General features: G+C 34.8%; 1 long non-coding RNA gene across 1 annotated transcript; it reads right to left on the bottom strand.

Moving 5' to 3' along the window:
• Window positions 1-2745: 2745 nt before the first annotated feature.
• LOC116601055 lies at window positions 2746-18871 on the bottom strand. The gene is made up of 3 exons (XR_004289909.1): window positions 18780-18871; window positions 7096-7098; window positions 2746-2756 (listed from the first exon to the last, which is right to left on the bottom strand). It is a non-coding gene; the product is annotated as an uncharacterized LOC116601055 (long non-coding RNA).
• Between the last annotated feature and the right edge of the window lie 3396 nt (window positions 18872-22267).

Here is a 22267-nt window from a genome sequence, read left to right as displayed (position 1 = left end):
CACATTACTGAATTGCTGAATGAGTTTTAGTATATCAGATAAATTAGATTTTAAACTAAAGATTGTTTTCAGAGATAGAGGAGGACACTACATCATTCTTAAAGGGTCTATCCACCAAGAATATCTAACAATTGTAAATATTTATGCCCACAATACAGGAGCAGCCAACTACATAAGACAACTGTTAATCAAGATAAAGAGTCATATTGATATGTATACATTAATAGTAGGGCATCTTAACACACCACTCTCAATAATAGATCATCCAAGCAGAAAATCAGTAAAGAAACAAGAGCACTGAATGACACATTAGACCAGATGAACATCATAGATATATAAAGAACATTCCACACTAGAACAACAGAATGTGCACTCATTCTTATCAAGTGCACATGGAACTTTCTCCAGAATAGACCACATATTGGGTCAAACATCAGGGCTCAACTGATACCAAAAGATTGAGACTATTCCCTGCATCTTCTCAGACCACAATGCTTTGAAACTGGAACTCAACCACAAGAAAGTTTGGAAGGAATTCAAACACTTGGAAGCTAAAGACCACCTTGCTTAAGAATGTTTGTATCAACCCGGAAATCAAAGAAGAACTTAAACAGTTCATGGAAACCAATGAGAATGAAGACACTTTGGTCCAAAACCTATGGGATATAGCAAAGGCAGTCCTAAGGAGGGGGAATACACAAGCCATCCAGGCCTCCCTCAAGAAAATTGAAAAATCCGAAATATACCAGCTCTCTTTACACCTTAAAGAACTGGAGAATCAACAACAATTTAAGCCAACCCCACATACAAGAAGGGAAATAATTAAGACTAGAGCAGGGATCAATGAGATAGAAACTAAAGATACAGTAGAACACATCAACAAAACTAGAATCTGGTTTTTTGAAAGAATTAATAAAATCAATAAAATATTGGCCAAAGTAATCCAAAAGAAAAGAAAGCAGACCCAAATTAATAAAATTATGAATGAAAAGGGAGAGATCATGACTAACACCAAGGAAATAGAAACAATCATCAGAAACTATTATCAACAGTTATATGCCAATAAGGTAAGCAACCTCCATGAAATGGATGCATTCCTCGAAACCTATAAACTTCCCAAACTGAATCAGAAAGAAACTGACAACCTGAATAGACCAATATCTAGTAACGAGATTGAGGCAGTGATCAAAAACCTCCCAAAAAATAAGAGCCCAGGACCTGGTGGATTCCCTGGAGAATTCTACCAAACATTCAAAGAAGAAATAATACCTACTCTCCTGCAGCTGTTTCAAGAGATAGAAACAGAAGGAGAACTTAGTCTCTTTTTATGAAGTCATCATTACCCTGATCCCAAACCAAGCAAAGACCCCATCAAATAGGAGACTTTCAGACCAACATCCCTGAAGAATATGGATACCAAGATTCTGAACAAGATCGTCTTTAATAGTATCCAACAGTACATTAAAAATATTATCCACCATGACCAGGATTTACCCATGGGATGCAAGGGTGTTTCGACATTTGCAAATCAATCAATGTGATAGAACAAATCAATAAGAAAAGAGAGGAGAACCATGTGGTCTTCTCACTTGATACAGAAAAAGCACTTGGCAAGATACAGCATCCGTTCCTGATTAAAACAATTCAAAGTATGGGGATAGAGGGAACATTCCTCAACTTCATAAAATCTATCTATGAAAAACCCACAGTAAGTATAATCCTGAGTGGGGAAAGGCTGACAGCTTGCCCTTTGAGATCAGGAGAACAAGGATGTCCATTCTTGCCACTGTTGTTCAACATAGTACTAGAAGTCCTAGCAACAGCAATCTTACAACATAAAGAAATAAAAGGTATTCGAATTGGCAAAGAAGATGTCAAACTCTCTCTCTTCACAGATGGCATGGTACTTTGTATCGAAAACCCAAAAGATCCCACCCCCAAACTACCAGTCCCTTTTAAAAATGAATCAATTTGATGGTTTGTTTTTGTTTTACATTTTTATCTAGTTATATTTTAAGTTTGGGCTCATCATTTGATTTACTTCTTGTATGTATTTTTTAATGAACTTTTTATTTTATTTTATTTTAAAATATCATATTTATTTATTTGTCAGAAAGAGAACAAGCACAGGGAGCATCGGGCAATGGGAGAACCAGACTCCCCCCTGAGCACAGAGTCTGATGTGTGACTGGACCCCAGCACTCTGAGCAGAAGGCAGATGTTTAACCAATTGAGCCACCCAGGTATCCCAACAAACTTATTTTAGAAAAAAATTAGTTTTGATTTGCATTTCCTTGATGATTAGTTTTGTTTTGCTTAGTATTTTTAAGATTTTATTTATTTATTTGACAGAGATCACAAGTAGGCAGAGAGGCAGGCAGAGAGAGAGGAGGAAGCAGGCTCCCTGCTCAGCAGAGAGCCAGATGCGGGGCTCAATCCCAGGACCCTGGCTGGGATCATGACCTGAGCTTGAAGGCAGAGGCCTCAAGCCACTAAGCCACCCAGGCGCCCCTGATGGTTAGTTTTTTGGCAAAAATAAATTTTGTCACCCTATTTTATTTTTACAAAAATATCACAAAGATAGTACAGAGGATTCCGTATATTCCGTACCCAGTTTCCCTTAATGTTAACATCTACCTTTACCATAATACGGTTGTCAAAACAAAGAAACCTACATTGATACTATTCACTTAACTTAGGACTTTATTTAGATTTCAATCATTTTCCCTTTAAAATTTTCCTTCTCTTTCAACATCCTATCCAGTTTACTATAATGCTTTAAGTTGGCATGTTTCTCTTGTCTCCTGTGGTCTCTGACAGTTCAGTCTTTTATTATTTATCATGACCTTGACATTTTTAAAGAAGACAATATTTGCCCTTTTTCATTTGGCTTATTACACTTAACATAATGTTTTCCAGTTTCATCCATACATCAGAATTTTATTCCTTTTTGTAGCTGAATAAGATTCCATGGTATGTATATATTATATTTTATTTAATTATTCATTTCTTAATTGATTTTTAGATTATGTCCAGATTTTGGCTATTGTGAGTAATGCTGCAATGAACATTGGCAAGCATCTGTTTGAATCCTGCTTTCGATTCTTCAGAGTACATATTAAAATTAGAATTTCTGAATTTTATGATAATTCTGAGAGAGAGAGAGAGAATGAGAGAGAGATTCATTACAAGGAATTGGCTTATGTGATTTTAGAAGCTAAAATGTCCAAAATTTGCAGGATAGCCTGGCAGGCTAGAAGAGCCCAGGGAAAAGGTGATGTTGCAATTCAAATCCAAAGGCCATCTGCTGACAGAATTCCTTCAGAAGAAATCATCTCTCTTCTGTGAAGGCCTTTAACGAATTGGATGGAGCCAAACCAAATTATTCAAAGTCTTCTGATTTAAATATTAATCTCACCTAATAAATATCTTCACAAAAACATCTAGAATAATGTTTGATCAAATATCTAGGTACCATGGCCTAGCCATGTTGACACAGAAAATTAGTCATTACACCCAATAATTCAGCTTTTGGACCAGTAATTGCAACATAACTCATGTAAATTTATTTTAGTACTATATAAATTTGGTTGACTACTCAGATATTTTCTATGAAATAACATGTAGTATTTATCTGTAATGGATTGTAAACATTAATTTGAAAGAAACCAAATGCATCATTTAGCTGCTTTCCAAAAGTAGAGCATTCCTCTAAAACCCTTTGTAACCTGAAATCATGTAAAGTGAAGAAGCAATCACCATTAATTTATATGGAAAATTTTTTGAGTATTCCAAGACCCCAAAAATAGCTTCTTTTTTTTTTCTGATACCTTAGGGCACATTTTACTAAAAAATGCACAAGGTGAATCAAGATAAAATTTTGACAGATGCTCACCAACAAAGTTCAAAGCTATGGTGGCTGGATTCTGAGGTACTGAGTGAGTGTAGCTCCTGGAGAAGGAACTTGGTGGGGCCACACATTGCTCAGGGTGAATTCAAATGCTGAATGCTCTTTTTGCCTTTTGCCTTCTTTCATAAAAGTGAAAAACCTTTTCAGGTTTCTTTTAGTTAGCAAAAACATCTTTCATAAATGTGAAGTGACTTAAATTAGATTTTCAAAAAGCAGGGATTCCTATAGGTTTTTGTTTCAGTATTTTAATCAAACATGTTTCAAGTCCAAAAAATTTCATTTCATCTATAATTTCTATGAAAATCCTATTTATAAAGGTGAGATGTTAATTATCCAACATATTTTAATCCATAGCACTCAGGATACAGTTAATATAGTCAGTCTTCTGACTTAACATTAACCCAATATAGGTAATCTCAATGTAGTGCAGTCTATTAGGTTGTTGTCTGAGAATGAGTTCATTCTTTAAAACATACCATTTCTGCAACTATTTTTCTAATAATCGTGTTCTCATGTCATGTTGGAATTTAGAAGAAATGATATGGCCAATTTTTGTTGGCATACTTATTTATTATACTACCTCAAATAAGCAATCTATATAGTTCACTTTCATGGCAAAAAGAAATCTGAGGGACACCTAAGTGGCTCAGTCAGTTAAGCATCTGCCTTTGGCTCAGATAATGATCCCAGGATCCTAGGGCAGAGCCCCAGAATGCTGAGGTCAGCTCCTGGCTCAGCTGGGTATCTGCCTCATCCTCTCCCTCTCCTTCTGTCTCTTCCCCCACTAGTGTGTGCCCACTCTCTAACTCTCTCCTTTTCTTTTCTACTCTGTCTCTCTCTCAAATAAATAAAACCTAAAAAAAAAAAAAAAGTGAATCAGGGAATGAGATGTGGATGTGGATTCTAAGTATGGCTTAAAGCCAAAATAAGTATGACTTTAGAGGAGTGGTTTAATCTCTTAGAGCATAAATATCCTTATTTGTCTAATGATAGAAAGGATTGACCTAAATTTTGATAAATATGTAAACATAAAGACATTATTTAAATATTTTAAAATCAATCAAAAGGAGATAATAGATATCAAAAAATTTATTACTATAGTAGTACTTTGGTACTTTGGTATACTAACACAGTATGTTTTATAATTTTAGTAATTCCCTTCTACCTCCATAGCCCTTTCCCCAGCCAATCTATCATTGTATGCAGGATGAAATACTGCCTTAAGAAAGCAGAAAAAAATGTGGTTCTGATTATAAAATGCATGTGCTTTCATGTTACACCCTGTAGTTTTGGGTTTCAATCCCTGAGGGAAGCTGAACATAAACTATATTTCATAAAATACTATGAATTTGGGAGAATGCATGATGAAATAAGAACTGGGCTTTTACTTTCTCTGACACCATGCTGGATAGTACCCCATTGGCTGTCCAGAGGTTCTTCACCTTCTCCCTGTGCTGTGTCCCAGAGTCTGCAGGGTATTAAACTATATCAATGACCTCCCTGCCTCTCAGGCAGAATATGATAGTTGAAAAAGGGAGTACAGTCAGGGTGTATATTCCCCACTTCCCTGGAGCTCTCTTGTTATCAATCACCATTGGTTATCTGTCTCCCTTCTCTGAAGGCCACAATTCATGGACTTTCTATTTGTGTCTCTTTACATGTAGTTACTTTTTCCTCTTTCCAAAAACTGTTACTTTCTTGGCTCCTCTGAGCAGGGGCTGCTAATATTTTATCATTGTTTCTAGTTCTGGAGAATAGCAACATCCTGTATTAGTTGAACCAACCATCATTTAAAAATAGTCTCTTCATTAAATTTTCTTTAATTGCACCACTCGAACGTGCCATCTTTTCCTGCCAGAACACTGACACAGTCCCAAATGATTTAAATACTTATAGATTATTGCTGGAAGGTAGAAGGGAAGAAATAATCTAGGTGTGATTGTGTTGGATTTTACCCAAATAAATCCACCCTCTGCCTTTGTGCTGCTTTAATTTCAGCACCGTGAAATTGGCCTGCACTGTTTTCTAATTTACCTGTAGGACACTGAACCCTTCAAGGCAAGAAGCATACTGATTAATAGCATTGCTTGGTAGCCATTGGTCTATGGTTAGTATTGGATAGTCATCATTTTTTATTGATAAGAGTGGGATTGATGATTTGCACCTGGCCTCCATGAGATCTCTGGATCCATTTACCATTGGGGCTGGCTAGGTAGAATATGCCTACATGACTGCCAGAAGTCTCAGCTGAGTTCCTATTTTGGGTTCAGGTTCTGAGGTATTTTGTATACGTATAATGGTCCTGATCCATGAGGGCAAGTGTGTCTGGGACAGCCCCACAGATAAAGACAATTGTAGCCCACACCTGGCTTCTTTGGACACCTTCCTGTGAGGCAGGTGTATAAATCTGTGGTGTATATACACTTACTTTCATTCTATTGTTGCAGTGCATCCTTTTTCTGCAATAGACTATACATGTGTAAGTATTTTTAGTTGGGGTGTGTGAGTGTTCTTTAGCAATTAATTCCTTCTAACCAACACTTTTAATGTAACCTCAATTTCTATTTGTATCCTCAGGAGTTGGCAAGCCTCATTGCATTTATTGGCATCTGGCACAGTTCACAAGTGATAGATCAGAAACAATAGCAAGAGCTCCTTAGTCACAGGGGCCTGAAAAAGCTTCATTGGGATTTATTATCCCAAATACATAAACTTCTGTGAGTACATTTTTGTTTCAGATTTTCCCAAAAAAGTGGGGACAGAGTATTGACGGCCAAGTCTAGAGAAGTCTTGGGATTAGGAGAAAGAGGCCCAGCCACACTGCCAGCTCGTGAGACTCAATAGAGACAGAGATGACTCAGCCAGGGCAGTGGGGCAAGATGACTGCCACCACGCAACCTATAAGTTCACCCTCTCAGTGGGTTACTGCCTAAACTCCAGGTCATGGCACCTAATGAGCATTAAGGAGGCCTATTTAGAATGGGAAAAAACACATAATGGAGGTTTTTATTATTGGTTGTGTAATGTTTTTCTATCATACAATGTAAGCTAATTTTATAAATTAAGTTCATTAATAGAAAAGTTAAGTTACATTTTTAATACCTGAGGCTCTAGCCTGAGATTGATATCCATTTAAAATATTGACTTTTTTTCCTCCAGGCCACACAGAACATTCATAAATTAACAACCTCCAGAGAATCTTACACAGTAAACCACATTTAACAAATATTTATTGAATATGTGGTAGGAAATGAATAATATTATGAACACAATAAAGAGTCTTGCTGAAAATAGCCTGACAACCAAATAATCACAAACAAATGTAAAATTTATTAGTTAATAAATTATAATTAATAAACTATGAATACAAAACTGTGGTCCTAGGTATCTATTTAAAACATTGCCAGGCTTGATATTAGAGGGGTGCATCCAAGAAGGTGTCTCTGTTGAAAAGTAATTTGCATAAAGTGTGAAAGATCAAAAAGAGATATATAGGGAAATTTGAGTTTAGTAGATAGGAGGGAGATCCGAGGAGGAAAAAAGCAGGATAAATATTCAGTAAGTTAAAAGAAGGTTATTGGCAAATATCTCTGAAAAGAAATCCTCCTCCTATCTTCCCTGCCCCTAACAATCTTTGCCCTGGGGAGGCGGGGTGTCTATGCCTGTGTGTGTGTATGCTTATGTGTGTGTGTATATATAATATGTGTTTCAAAAGAAACTACAATAATAATCAGATTTATTAACAAGAATGAGAGGATTTTTTTAACACTCTGACTTTAGCCAAAGATCATAAACTCACGTTCCTCTAGGGTCAAATAAAATAACTTAAATCATACTAGAAGACTATGGACTGGAAAGATCATGCTTATTTAGAGTGAGTGGTTACTAATATTAATAATAGTATTTTTGAGTATTCATCACAGGCTAAGCATGATACCAAGGATTATGGGCTAGTAACAGTGATAAACATTACAATTGCACAGAAGACAGATAGTATTTATTGTCCTTTCTTTACTTTCCAGAAGCGGATTCTGACAAAGTTATTCATTCAATTTTTAGAAGTATTGATCCCCCATAGTGAAATATATGATATCTACGCATATGTTTATATTTTTTGTGCTAAGGAATCTCTGAGATACTTACTTCTACTAAGTAATGTGACGAGTGACTCTGTGTGGTATCCATGCTGTTTCTCCCACCTGTGCAAATGCTGCTTTTCCCTTTTGTTAGAGAAACCTCTCATTCATGTATGCTTTCCTCATGATCTCAACCCATGTGCCTCAAGTGAAACTGATTGATGGGTTCTACTCTAATCCTAGTAAACCCATTTTCCCTTGCAGTAACTGACTTACAAAAGGGCAGGCTTAAGTAAATTTGGTTAATTAACCTGAGAACAGTTTGATAGAGGGTTCCTAGAAAAAAGCTTCTTTACTATTAAAATACAGCCCAAGGAAAACAGCTTCCTTGCTCACATCTACACTTCAAGAAGTATAGCCCAAGTGGCTGCCACAAGTATAAAAGGTTCAGTCTGAGGATGAAGCAAACATGATGGGAACAGAGCATAGTCAGGGAAATAACTTGGTCATTTGAGCAAAGGGTATTGTCCTTGAATCAATTATCTACCTGTATTCTTTTTAAGACTCTATTTCTGTGAATTAGTGAGCATCTATGTATATGTTTTAAGCAAATTTTAATTTTAATTTACTTCATTTGTTTAATTAACATATTAATAATATATGCAAACTTAAATGACAAAGAAGCAGTGTTTAGAGGAGAGTTTTTAAGCACACAGAAAAGGGAGGGGGATTTTAGGAAGATGAAAAGGATGGAATAGAAAGAAGATCATGACAAGTGGTCTGGAACCAAAGAAATTTCCATATTAGTAAAGCAGAAGTTAAAGTTAGGGTGGAGACAGTTTAAAATTTTAGAAAAGAAGGGAGTTGGGGTAAATTGGAAGGGGAGGTGAATCATGAGAGACTATGGACTCTGAAAAACAATCAGAGTGGTTTGAAGTGGCGGAGGGGTGGGAGGTTGGGGTACCAGGTGGTGGGTATGATAGAGGGCACGGATTGCATGGAGCACTGGGTGTGGTGAAAAAATAGTGAATACTGTTATGCCGAAAATAAATTAATTAATTAAAAAAAAGAAGTTCTATTCCAACTGATTTCTCCATTAGGGAATCCTAAGGAAAATTATTATATTTATAATTATAAATATACATATGCTTAAATAACTATGTAGATTTTCTAACATGGAGTTTTACAAGATGAGTAAGGAACACAGTGAAATTGAAAGAGTCATAGCAGTTATGAAAATAAAAAGGAAAATGTGCATAAATGCCTATAAACAAGTACAACATTAAATATTTTATGAGGATGCATATATATCCAGGGATAGAATTCAAATATACTAAAGTATGTTTTTTGTGAGAGAGAAAAATGGTACTGGAGGGCAGGGATGATGTGGAAAAAATAAGAGGATTTAGGTTTCCATGAATTTATACTAATGGTATATAATAAATTAAGGAAGATGGTTAACTCAAGTACCTGAATCTAAAGTCTAAAACAAAAACCACACTAAACCTGTATTAATGTACTTACATGAATAATAAGACAAAGGACAATTAAATAGAATATTAAGAAAAACTTATAGCCTCTCAGTCCTTGTAAAATAGTCAAAATAGACATAGATAAAAGGTTTAGGTTAGTATACCAAACAAAAAAATATATAATTAATAAGGCTGACTTAAGTTTTTTTTTTTTTTTTCCCAAAAAATTCATTAGTAGTTCTAGACAAAATACTTCTACTGGGAAAAAAAAAAAATTGAATTCAAAATCCTTCGAATATCAGAGTTAAATATTAAGTGAGAAAATTCCAGGTTATCTAGAAAACTGGTCACTACAGGATGAAATCAAAGGCACTGTGCTAATTCTCCATCCCTTTTGCACCAGAAATACAAAAGGAGTTTGATTACAGTATTCTGATAAGATTAGGGTAGGGATAATAGCCCAAGCATATCTTGACATTGAAATATTTCCAGTATTTATCTCCACACTAATTTTTCTTTTCTTTAGTGTTGGAGGCAGGCCCCTGGCCAGGGCGGCCTCCGCCATTAAAAGATGGCGCCTGGCTAGTTGCCAGGTTAGGATTGCCTCGTGAGACTAAGCGGAACGCCCAAAGAGGAAGTAAACAGCATTGGTTGCCAGCGAAGTTGTTCGTTTAGGTGCGCAGCCTGATTCGCTCCCTCCTGTACCCTGCTCTCTGATTGGTCATGTAAATGCATATAAGTGTGCAGACTTGCGGAAATAAAAGGGAGAGAAGATACACCTGAACTAGGGCTTCTTGTCGTCCTTGCGGGTCGAGGGCGATACTTTAGTTCGTATTTCATAGATAAAACCAAAAAAGGATGTATAAGTTATTTTTAAAGACTTAGAAAAGTATAGAATAATCAAAATTCCACAATAATTCCATAGTAGATAATTTTATAATTGATATGTTCATCTTCTAACATTTCTTAGTGATGTTTACAAATCTATTAGGTTTACTTGATATTTTCCATTATATTAGTCTTAGTTATGCTTCTTTTCCTCCCAGATTTATTGAAGTATAATTCAAAAAATTATATATTTTTGATATATATACATTGTGAAATGATTGCCACAATTAAGCTAATTAACATATTTAACACCTCAAATAGTCACCAATCTTTTTCTTAGCTTGTAGTGAGAACACTTGAGATCTACACTTTTAGCAAATTTTGGGTATAAAGTTATTAACTATAATCACTTTTCTGTACATTACATCTTCAGAAATTATTTATCTTATAAGTGAAAAATTTGTACCTTCTAACCAACAACTCCTGTTTTCTCCCATCCTACAGTCCCAATATCCACCATTCTACTCTAACTATGAGTTGAACTGTTTTTTATAAGTGAGATCATGTAGTCTTTGTTTTTCTGTGTCTAGCTTATTTAACTGAGCATCCAGGGACATCCATGTTGTTAAGGCTAAATGACACTCCATTGTGTATGTATATACATGCACACATTTATATGCATACATGTACATATTCCATTTTCTCTATCCATTCATCTGTTGAAAGACACTTGGGTTGCTTCTGTATCTTGGCTACTATAAATAGTGCATACAATGTGCTTGCAATATGCAAGCAGTATCACTTTGGGGTAGTGACTATGTTTCCTTTGAATGTATACCCAGAAGTAGGATTATTGACTCATACAATAGTTGTATTTCTACTTTTGAGGAACTTCATATGACTACATCACTTTACATTGGCTGCTACAGTGTAAAATTTTCCCTTTTTTCCACCTCTTAACCAATAATTATCCTTCAACTTTTTGATAATCATTGTCTGCCAGGTGGTGGTGATACCTCATTACAGTTTTGATTTTCTTTTTTTTTTTTTTAAGTTTTTATTTATTTATTTGACAGATGGAAATCACAAGTAGGCAGAGAGGCAGGCAGAGAGACAGGAGGAAGCAGTCTCCCTGCTGAGCAGAGAGCCCAATGCAGGGCTCGTCCTGGGATCACAACCCAAGCAGAAGGCAGAGGCTTTAACCCGCTGAGCCACCCAGGCACCCCTACAGTTTTGATTTTCATCTCTCTGATAAATGGCAATATGTTGAGGATCTTTTCATATACCTGTTGGCCTTTCTATGTTTTTTGGGGAAAAAAAAAGTTTATTTAAGTTCTCATCCATTTTTTTAGTGGATTGTTTTGTTGTTGAATTGTGTGGGTTCCTTATATATTTTGAATACTAATCCCATAGCCAGTTTTACAAATATTTTCTCGCATCCCATAGGTTGCTTTTTCATTTTGTTCATTGTTTCCTTTGCCATGCAGAAACTTTTTAGTTTGCTGTAGTCCCACTTATTTATTTTTGTTTTTGTGGCTTGCACTTTTGGTGACAAATCCAAAAAATTAACAAGACTGATGCCAAGGAGATTGTCCTTTATATTTTTTTCTAGAAGTTTTATGGTTTTGGGTCTTACATTTAAGTCTTTAATCAATTTAGAGTTGATTTTTGTGTGTGGTATAAGATAAGGGAGCAATGTCATTCTTTTGTGTGTGGATATCTAGTTTTCCCAACATCATTTTTGAAGAGATGCTATTCTTTCCCATTGGGTATTCTTGGTATTTTTGTTGAAGATTAGTTGACTATATATAGATGGTTATTTTTCTGAGGTATTCTGTTCCATTGATTTTTGCATCTGTTTTTTGCCAAAACCATACTATTTTTATTTAGTCTTTAAAGAGACTTCATTAAGATATGACAGAGCACAGATATTTCTGACAGTTACTTTTAAGCTCTGATTACCCACATCTTTAACATTTTAAATTTCAGATCAAGGTTAAAACTGATAAATTATAAATTTCATTTTTGATCATTTGAATTATTCATTACAAAAATAGAATGCAACTGAATTCAATATTTTCCTAAAATTATTACTGTAACCCATTTAATAATCATAACATCCATGAAAATATACCTTCCTTCTAAAGGTAGTCTAACTCATCTCCTAAAATTCCATTATCATTCTTTAGCTTTTTTTAAATTTAAATTCAATGTAATTAATATATACTGTATTATTCAAGTTTCAGAGGTAGAATTCAGTGATTCATCAATTGCATACAACACCCAGAGCTCTTTACTTCAAGTACCCTTCTTAATGCCTATCCCTCCACCCAACTCCCCTCCAGCAACCCTCAGTTTGTTTGCTATAGTTAAGGGTCCATTATGATTTACTTCCCTCTCTCTTTTTGTCTTATTTTATTTTTCCTTCCCTTAGCCTAGGTTCATCTGTTTTGTTTCTTAAATTCCACATAATAGTGAAATTATATGGTATTAGTCTTTCTCTGACTTATTTCACTTGGAAAAATACCCTCTAGTTCCAACCACATTGTTGCAAATGGCAAGATTTCATTTTTGATGGCTGAATGTGTGTGTGTGTGTGTATATATATATGATGTATACATGCATATCTTCCATTCTTCTGTCAATGGACATCTGGGCTCTTTCCATATTTTGGCTTTTGTGGACATTGATGCTATAAACATTGGGGTGCATGTGCTCTTTCAAATCACTATGTTTATATCTTTTGGGTAAATATCTAGTAACCATACTTCTTGATTGCTATAGCTTTCTCATGTAGTTTGTAATCAGAAAGCATGATAGCTCCAGCTTTGTTCTTATTTCTCAAGATTATCCAGGGTCTTTTGTGCTTCCATATGAATTTAAGGACTTTTCTCTACTCCTGTGAAAAATGCCATTAGGATTTTGATAGGGATTGACTTCAATTAATAAATCATTTTTATAGTATGGTGTACTTTAAAATAATTTGTCTTTGAAGTTGGAGCTTCTTTCTTCTGCTTGACCAAATCAACACTGTTGATACTCTACATCGTATTTTTTTATTCTCTTTATTGTATTCTTGAGCTCCAGATTTTTTGTCTGGTTCTTTCTTATGATGCTAGTTATGCTTCCTTTAATAATTATAAATGACTTATATGTCTCCCTCTTTAAAATGCAGTTCTTTCCAATTTGTTCATTAGACATTTATCCAAATGAGTTATGGATATTTATTTACATTAATATATATCCAGTCAAAAAATGCTATTTTTGAAATAATTTTTGATAAGATAGTTCTCATAAAATAGATGTATTTAGTTCTGAATTATGCATGTGTGGATTTTATTTCACCCTGTAGGAAATGTGACAACTCTTATGTTTTCAAATTAAAAGATATTCTCAGAATTAACAAGAAATTATGAAACATAATTGAAAATACATCAATCTTAGACTTTTTCAAAAGATAAAACTATGCCAGGAAAAGCATTTGGTCCTAGTAATCTAATGAAGGGAAAAATGGAATTTTATTCAGAAAAGGTTACATTTGGGATGGGACAACAAACGTAAAATAAATAAGTACAGTATAGTTCTCTACATGATATGTTAAAAGGAGGCACAAAATGCTGAAAGCTCATATAGGATTTAGGAGCTAATAAATATGTTCATGTATTTAAACACTCCTTCACAGGTTCAATTTCTTGCCAAATCTAGTTGTTCTTCCTTACAGTGTGGAGAGTTGCAGTCATCAAATCAAAATATCTAGTGTCAAAAGACATTCTTTCATACCAACACTCAATGAGCCTTAAAAGTAATTTTGAAATATAGAATTGTATGACAATTATATTATAAACATAACCTAAAGTATGGATAAAGATAGGTTATATATTATAGAATATACAATTTTAGTCGATTACAATATATAGTTATCAAATCACTATTTTCAGAAGAAAGAGGAAAGGAGTAAAGATGAGGTTATTGTGGTTGGGGTATTATCATTGTCTCTTAGAACTAACACAAGTCTTAAACATATACCATTTCTGGAAAGCAAAAGTACATGCTCTAAGTTTGTAGTTTTCAGTCTAATGTTTTTCAACTTCAGTGTCTTATCTTAGACTGTTTTCTTTCCACTCATTTGTCCCTACATTTCTGTATTGGAGTAGTACTAATTTGTCATTTCCTTCTTCTCTTACAAGACCTGCTGGAAGACACAACTTAAAATTAATTACTCTTTATAACATTTATAAAACACAAATATGCATTAATACTAATCATTAACGTCTGCAATGTGGTTATTTTTTCAGGGATCTTTTCACATTCAACTTTGTAGTACATATTTAACAATGTGAATCACAAATGCTCACTATAAATGGCTGTGACTGATTTTAAGAATTCATTTTGCCCATGAGCAATTATGATTAGATTTCACATAGTTTGAAAAAAATGTTAAATAAAAACCAAATTAAATAAACCTTAGGTCTCATAACATAATGTAAAAAATAAAATGTTTTGGAAACTACACACACTTGCATTACAATCCTAGTTGTGTAACTTGGTAGTTCTACCATACAGATCAAGCTATTACCCTTGAATTACTTGTCCTTCTTCTGTATATAGTTAGGATAATATTATAGAACATTCACAGTAGGTCTGAGAAATATAAATCATAAATGTGAACACCTAGAATAGCATCTCTTACAGAGTAGATGCTCAAAAATTGGGTAAGTTGTGGCACCTGGGTGGCTCAGTGGGTTAAAGCCTCTACCTTCGGCTCAGGTCATGATCCCAGGGTCCTGGGATGGAGCCCTGCATTGGGTTCTCTGCTCAGCAGGGAGCCTGCTTCCCCCTCTCTCTGCCTGATCCTCTGCCTACTTGTGATCTCTATCTGTCAAATAAAATAAATAAAATCTTAAAAAAAAAAATTGGGTAAGTTACTAGTACCAGAAGAAGTAGTAACAGTCAATAGTTCAGACATCTAAAGACTGGCTAGAATCAAGCACCAGTCAACCTATCATATTGGAATTAAGATAATGACTAATTTTTTAGGACATGTATACATGATATTTGTGATTGTGCTCTTATGAATCTAAATTAAGTGTTTCAAAACCTTATGAGAATGTTCATCAAATATTAGATCTTTCCAGGACAACAAAAGCTACAAATAATAGACAAGTTTATCTCCATCAGATGTTTTGTGGCTGGCCATGAGGTAATGAAAACTTTAAAATATGTAATAATAACTGATATGAAAATGTATGCTATTAGTTTACCAAAATTAACTTGTTTCTCTTAATTAGAGTTAAAATGCTTAATTGTTTTGGAAACATACAGATGTTTCTTTATATAACTTAAAATGAAATTATATAAATATCCCAAATATGAGAGACATAAATATATCTATACACCTCTTTGAGTTCAAATTTATTTGCAAAAAAAAGTCGTGTATCTTTTTGGGAAGTGTAGGAGGTGGAAGAGGGAGAAAGAGAGATAAGAGAATAAGCATGCAGCAGAAAGAAGTGAATTGTATTTTAAATGATGAAATAAAGTAAAATTTTAAAGAATTGCAGAAGTTATTTTTAAAATGAAATGAAGCAAAATAAAATTTTAAGGAATTGCAGAGAATGCATCCAAAGGGTATACTAGAAAATTAAAATCGCATTTTTAAAAACTCTGATTTTCAGAAACTGTTTTTAAAATAATAATTTTCTAAGAATTCTTTTTGTGCTGTCAGAATAGAGTTAGCATTAATACTCTTGCACTCAATTCCTCAGGGGCACAAATCCTTTCAAAAGAAAGGGGATCCTAAAAATAGTCACTGGCCGGTAAGGATTAATCAGACTCCCCTTATGTTATCAGTTATTTATATACATTTTCCCAACTGAGCATCCCTACTGCAATAATGGCCTGAATGCATGCAGTGCTCAGCTGCCGAGGCAAAGCTTACAAGCTGATTTTATTGCTTTAGACACATTGAACAACAGAAGAGCCCATCAGCACAGGAACATTAGGATGCCAGGAGTGTGTTCCAATCATTTGCAATAGGAAATCACTCTACAGAATGAATATATTTCAAACCTTGTGACTTTTCTCCCCAAAGTCTATAATACCCAATAAACGATAGCAGCAGTAATGTTTCTTAACTGAATTGCAAGTGATATTTTTATTTGTTATTTAAGTTAAATGATCACCACCCCCATTAATGGTTATATAGTTAACCTCTTTGCTTCCTTGGCACTACTGGAATTTGGGGGCATATTGAATTATCTTTCATTGAGTGAGAAGAGTAACTCCTATCCAATATTTCATATCCACAATATAAAATAATGCTTTTATTTTGGGGGTTGGGTCCCAGACCCTGCACATAATATTCCTATTGTTACACCATAGTAAGTGAGTTTGTGTTTCCTTTGAGTCAGTTATTTATCTTATGCATCTGTGATTGAAAATAAAAGGACTTTTACAAGTGTATACATATATATAACTTAATATATCTATTCCAGAAGCCAAAGGAAAGAAAGAATCATTGTCTCTAATTTGCAGATTTTCCTTAGAAATTTTTTTTCCCTTAGAAATTTCTCATATGCCAATTTATAGTCAGTATTGTTGATGATTTCATATTATGATATTCTTATCTTATGCAAAGCAAACATATGCTCAAAGCCATACTATACTAGTAGGTTGACAGAAATAGAAATTGTCACAAAAAGTATCTCTATAAGCATTTATTTTGATATCATAATTTATTTTCTTGTAATATAAAATCTCAGATTGGTAAAAACCTCTAAAAGACTTATTCACTGTCATAGTTTCATTATAGAGAATAAAACATAAATAATTTTTAGCTATTTTAAATCAAATAAAACACCTATTTTTTTAATGTTATGTTGATGACTTCAGCAAGAATCAAAAGCTTTTAAACAGTTGATGAAACAATTGCAAAATGAATAAATCTAAAAGTAAATTTTTAAAATGTCATCATTCTTCTACTTCTGTATTCGTTTGTGATAGTAACACATGTATATTTAACTCAAGAAATTTGTCATTGTTCATAGATACATTCTTTTTCTTAAGTATATTCCAGCCTGGAGCTCAGCGTGGGCCTTGAATTCTGACCCTGACATCAAGACCTGAGCTGAAATCAAGATAGGACACTAAAGTGACTGAGCCATCCAGGCGCCCCTGGTCATAGAAATTTTTAAAGATAATACTGTTGAAGTTGTCTATGTGATCCTGCCACCATAAGTTGAAGATATAGAAGTCATAGAAATGTGCTACTTGATAAAAATACAGCCATCAACTTAGCAGAATTCTTTGCCCCAAATAATCCTTAGTGTATGTAGTATGCATATCAACTTAAGGCAATTTACAAATAAATGGAAGAAGAAAGGTTTATCCAGTAAATGATGTCCAGATGAGAGGCTAGCGTTTGAAAAAATAATTAATTTAGGTGCTCAGATCACATAATCTCACATTCCATGTAATTAAAATGCAATAATTTTCCAAAAATTGTATAAAACTAGAAGAAAATAACTTTCAGCATATATATAGAATGGAGACATTAGAAATTATTGGAGGAAAAAAAAGATCAATTCTCTTGGCCACTTGAATTATTCATAAAAATACCTAAAATGTAAAGGCCAATAATACAATAGTAAAAACTTTTGTAATAAATGATTTAAAAGGATATTTCACTAAGTTTCTCTGTCTTTTTTGGTGGCCCTTATGTATTGATCCAGGCCTGGGAGTAAAGACATTAGAGCAATCCATCTCCTAGGTTATACATATCGATTCATAGATGAACATATTTCTCAAACCAAGTCAATGAAATTGTCGTCAGGAAGTACACTAAAACTATTTTCTAAGAAATGGTCTGAGTTTGGTGGTATAACTGTATGGATCATGGAAGCCAGAGCTGTTGAGGACCATCTTTAGTACGACAAACAGAGATTCTGATTGAACACAGACGAAACGAAGAGAAGACAACAGTTGAAAGACTGAATGAGGGATTCTTAATATAATGTTTGCCCACTTGAGTCTAGCTATATCTTGAGCCTTTAAGTTCCTGGCCTTCCAGGTCTATGAATTGGTAAATTCAATTTTAATTTCAGTTCCAGAAAATTATTTGAAAATAGTAGTCCTGAATAATACAAATATCATGTTTTTAAATAATGAAGAATTCAAACTGATGAGTGAAAATCCCCTTAATGAACAAATGAAGAGATAATACACACATACTCACATACACTATCAATCAATTGAAAAAGTGTTGAAATTCATTTGTAATTGGAGCTAGAAAATTACATCCTTTTTTATTAAGATAAAACTGACATAATGCTATATTACTCCCAGGTGTACAACATAAAGATTTGTCATTTGTATATACTGCAAAATGATCACCACAATAAATCTAATTAATATCCATCAGCTTACCAGGTAAAGATTTTTTTTTTTTTCTTGTGATGAGGAACTTTAAGATTTACTCTTAGGGAAAAAAAGAGTTACTCTTAGCTATTTTCAAAAATGCAATACAGTATTAATTCACTGTAGTCACCATGCTGTACATTATATTCCCAGGACCTATTTTATAACTGGAAGTTTGTACCTTTGACATCATTTTGTACATCAAATCCTAACAGATTAAAATGATATTTATTTTAGTCATGATTCTTTGATTTAGAAAGTCCTTGTAAAGGAAAGCTGGTTTCTGCTGTCCCTGAAGTAGCTAGAGGCTACTTGCCAGAGTCATCCGGTGGCTTTCTCACTCACACATCTGAGAACTTCCTAAAGCCCCAAACAGCTGGGTCTCCTTGGGAATTTCTCTCTATCTTTACTTAGTATCTCTTCATGCCTCCTCAACATGGAATCTTTAAGATAGCAACTAATTGCTGCTGTCTGCTAATATATTGGCTGTCAGCTCATAAGATCCTCAGGGGCTTCGCAGATGTGATCTGAAACTGGTTCCCAAATGCAGAGAGCAAGGAGACCAAAGAGGCAGGCCACTCCAGGTTGGTGGGTACTATTTTAATACATTAAAAAAATACATAAAACACATTTAATACACAAAAAATATGTAAGTACTTACATATGAGTTTTGTCTTGGGTGGTAGCAAGATGAATGGATCCCTGTACTAGCCTGCCAAATTTATATAGACAGGCAGGTGTTCTCAACATCACCATTTCAAGGCTATGTCTAGGAGCAGCCTCTGGGGGCAGGAAAGGCAAACAGAATCCACATTCCAAGAACAGGGGAGCAGACAAGGAGCCTCTGATCGCCTGGTCCAGCTCATGGGTCAAATGGTGGCATCATCATCTTCCCCATCTTTGGCTCATCTATCCTGAAGTGAAAACTGCATTATCTTTTATGACCTAGATCTCAGAAATAATGCAACATTATTTCTGCAGCACTCTCTTCATTGTTCAAAGAAACTAGAGCAGATCCAAGGAAGGGGAAACAGACTCTATCGCTTGATAGAAAAACAAGCTTCTGAAAGATCATGTGAGAACAAAAATGCTCCTATGGTTATTTTTAGAAAATACAATGTACTACAAGTGGATCAGAGCTAGAAGTTTTCACTAGAAAATCCTCCCAGAGATTCCCAGACACAACTGTTTTAAGCTTCTCTCCTTCCAAAGCACTTCAGTACATTTCCTCTAAGACATTTTCTTATCACTGCATGAGTGGGATTATAGTTATTTTCCATGTGTGTTTTCTACATATAGACTCTGTTTCTTGAAGATAGAGACCATATCTCACTCATTTACATGTCTGTGTATATGAAATAGTCAGTGATGTGTATGTCACATAGTAGGTGGGAAGAAGGGGAAGTGATATATATGTCATATAGAAGAAGGGGAGGAAAGAGAGTAGATAGTAGGAAGCACTTCAGACTACAGGTATAATATCTGTAGTACCCAGGCATTGGCTGGGTGCACCCCAGAGCAGATGCTTGAGTACTACAGTGAATTCAGAAGGAATGGAAGATGGAGGCTGTCATCTGTAGTGCTCAGAGCTCTGGATCCGAAAATTTGGTTCATGTCTAAGAACTGAGAAAGGGATAGATTTTTATTGGGGAAACCATCTTCAGATTCCTGTTCCTCTGTTCATGCTTTCTTCTGATAATAGTTATCAAATAGCATTGGCATTTGCTGTGTTTTGCCCCAGCAGTGCCATGTTCTGTTAACTAACTCATCAATTCCCTCTCTGTAAAGCCCCCTTTTACCATTCTCTGACCTTGCTGATGTTTACAGCAATTTGTGACTCTCTGGTTTCAGATGGTTAAGCAACAACACCTGACCTCCCTCACTCTGGGGATCCATTATTTCCTTTCTATTAGCAAGAAAGTTCTGTGGCTACCTCTATTACCATCAGCTCTGACCTGTGGAGGAGAACCTTCTCTTAGTGAAGCTAGTATCCTTCTCACCACTGCAGTTATTAAGTCTTTGGCTAAAGGTGAGTCCTCTGGGCTATCCCCTTGAACAATGTTCTTTTGTGGGTCCCCTAGTCTCACATTAGGTAATCATTTTATGTACATGCCGCTGAACATTTTTATCACTTTATCTACCATCTGCAGAGGTAACCCAGGAACTTCAACCTCACTCAGTCTGAGCTATCACTTTCTCTAGGTTTTAAAGAGCCACCAAGCAGCTAGTTTGCATAATCCCTAGCGTTCTTGCCAGGGAGTTAAATTTTGTGCTCTATAAAAGTGTCCCTAAATTAATGAATTCTTATTTATTTATTTTAGATTGCAGTCCCCTTGAAATACAGCAGTATAGGCCAGGTGGTGCTGTTTAACCACTGTAAAAATTAGCAAGGTCAGAGGAGCAGCCAAGGGGGCTTTACTGACAGGAAGTTGATGAGTTAGTTAATAAAACATGGTGTTGCCAGGGACAAAATCCAGTATCAGGAGTACTCCCTTGGTTCCTGTTGTTACATGCTAGCTAATTTTTGCAGCTCCTTTGGGTTGTAATCTTTTTCCTCCTATATCAAACTTAGCATATTGCCAGTCTGGTTATGCTGAGATTTAACTATAATTATCAGCCTAGGACAGCTCCTGAGGGAGATACCTATTAGTGTGCAGTGTCTCCCCAAGCAAAGGAAATGCTACTTCTTAATACATTAGATGGGCCACCTCTGTAGGCTCTGAGTGTTCAGAGAAGTCTGAGGAGCCCCCAGTGATCTGGGGAACTCACCTTGATGTCTTCATTCCTTGTTTTCCTGTCTTAGGTAAGAGACTGTCTTTGGCTGAGAATTTAATCATCTCAGGATCTTTACAGGACAATTAAAAATCTGAGTAGGACACCTCTGTGGCTACTATCTTAATTATATTATACTAAAAGTTTTTTTGAGTGTTTTAGGTTTTTGTTGTTGTTGTTGTTGTTTTGTTTTTGGTTCAGGTGCATTAACCTTGAGGAACTAATATTAATCTTAAAAGTTTACTGGTATGGGCGCCTGGGTGGCTCAGTGGGTTAAAGCTTCTGCCTTCGGCTCAGGTCATGAACCCAGGGTCCTGGGATTGAGTCCCGCGTTGGGTTCTCTGCTCAGCGTGAGCCTGCTTCCTGCTTTCTCTCTCTCTGCCTGCCTCTCTGCCTACTTGTGATTTCTACCTGTCAAATAAATAAATAAATCTTTAAAAAAAAAAAAAAAAGTTTACTGGTTAAAAAAAAAAAGAAGAGAAAAAGTTTACTGGTAAGCATTGGTGAATTTAAATTTGCAAATTATTTGCTCCAAGAGATTTTTTTCCCCCTTTTTCCTAAAGAAGATCTTGATTTCCAAAGACATTTTTTTTTCATAAATCTACTGACTTTTGATTAGAGGGCAGATCAATTTATGCTATAAATTTAATTCTCCAGAAGAATTTCTAAGACTACATTAATAGAAGAAGTAAAATAATGCTTTCATTATTTTTTTCTTTGAAATAGTGGTTTGGTTTTATCCTCCAGTGATATAAATTTAATTTATTGGAAATAATTTATATGAGCTGGTTAATCAC

The sequence above is a fragment of the Mustela erminea genome, chromosome 1 (assembly GCF_009829155.1).
Source record: "Mustela erminea isolate mMusErm1 chromosome 1, mMusErm1.Pri, whole genome shotgun sequence".
Lineage (NCBI taxonomy): Eukaryota > Metazoa > Chordata > Mammalia > Carnivora > Mustelidae > Mustela > Mustela erminea.
This window is presented reverse-complemented; position numbering and strand designations above follow the sequence as displayed.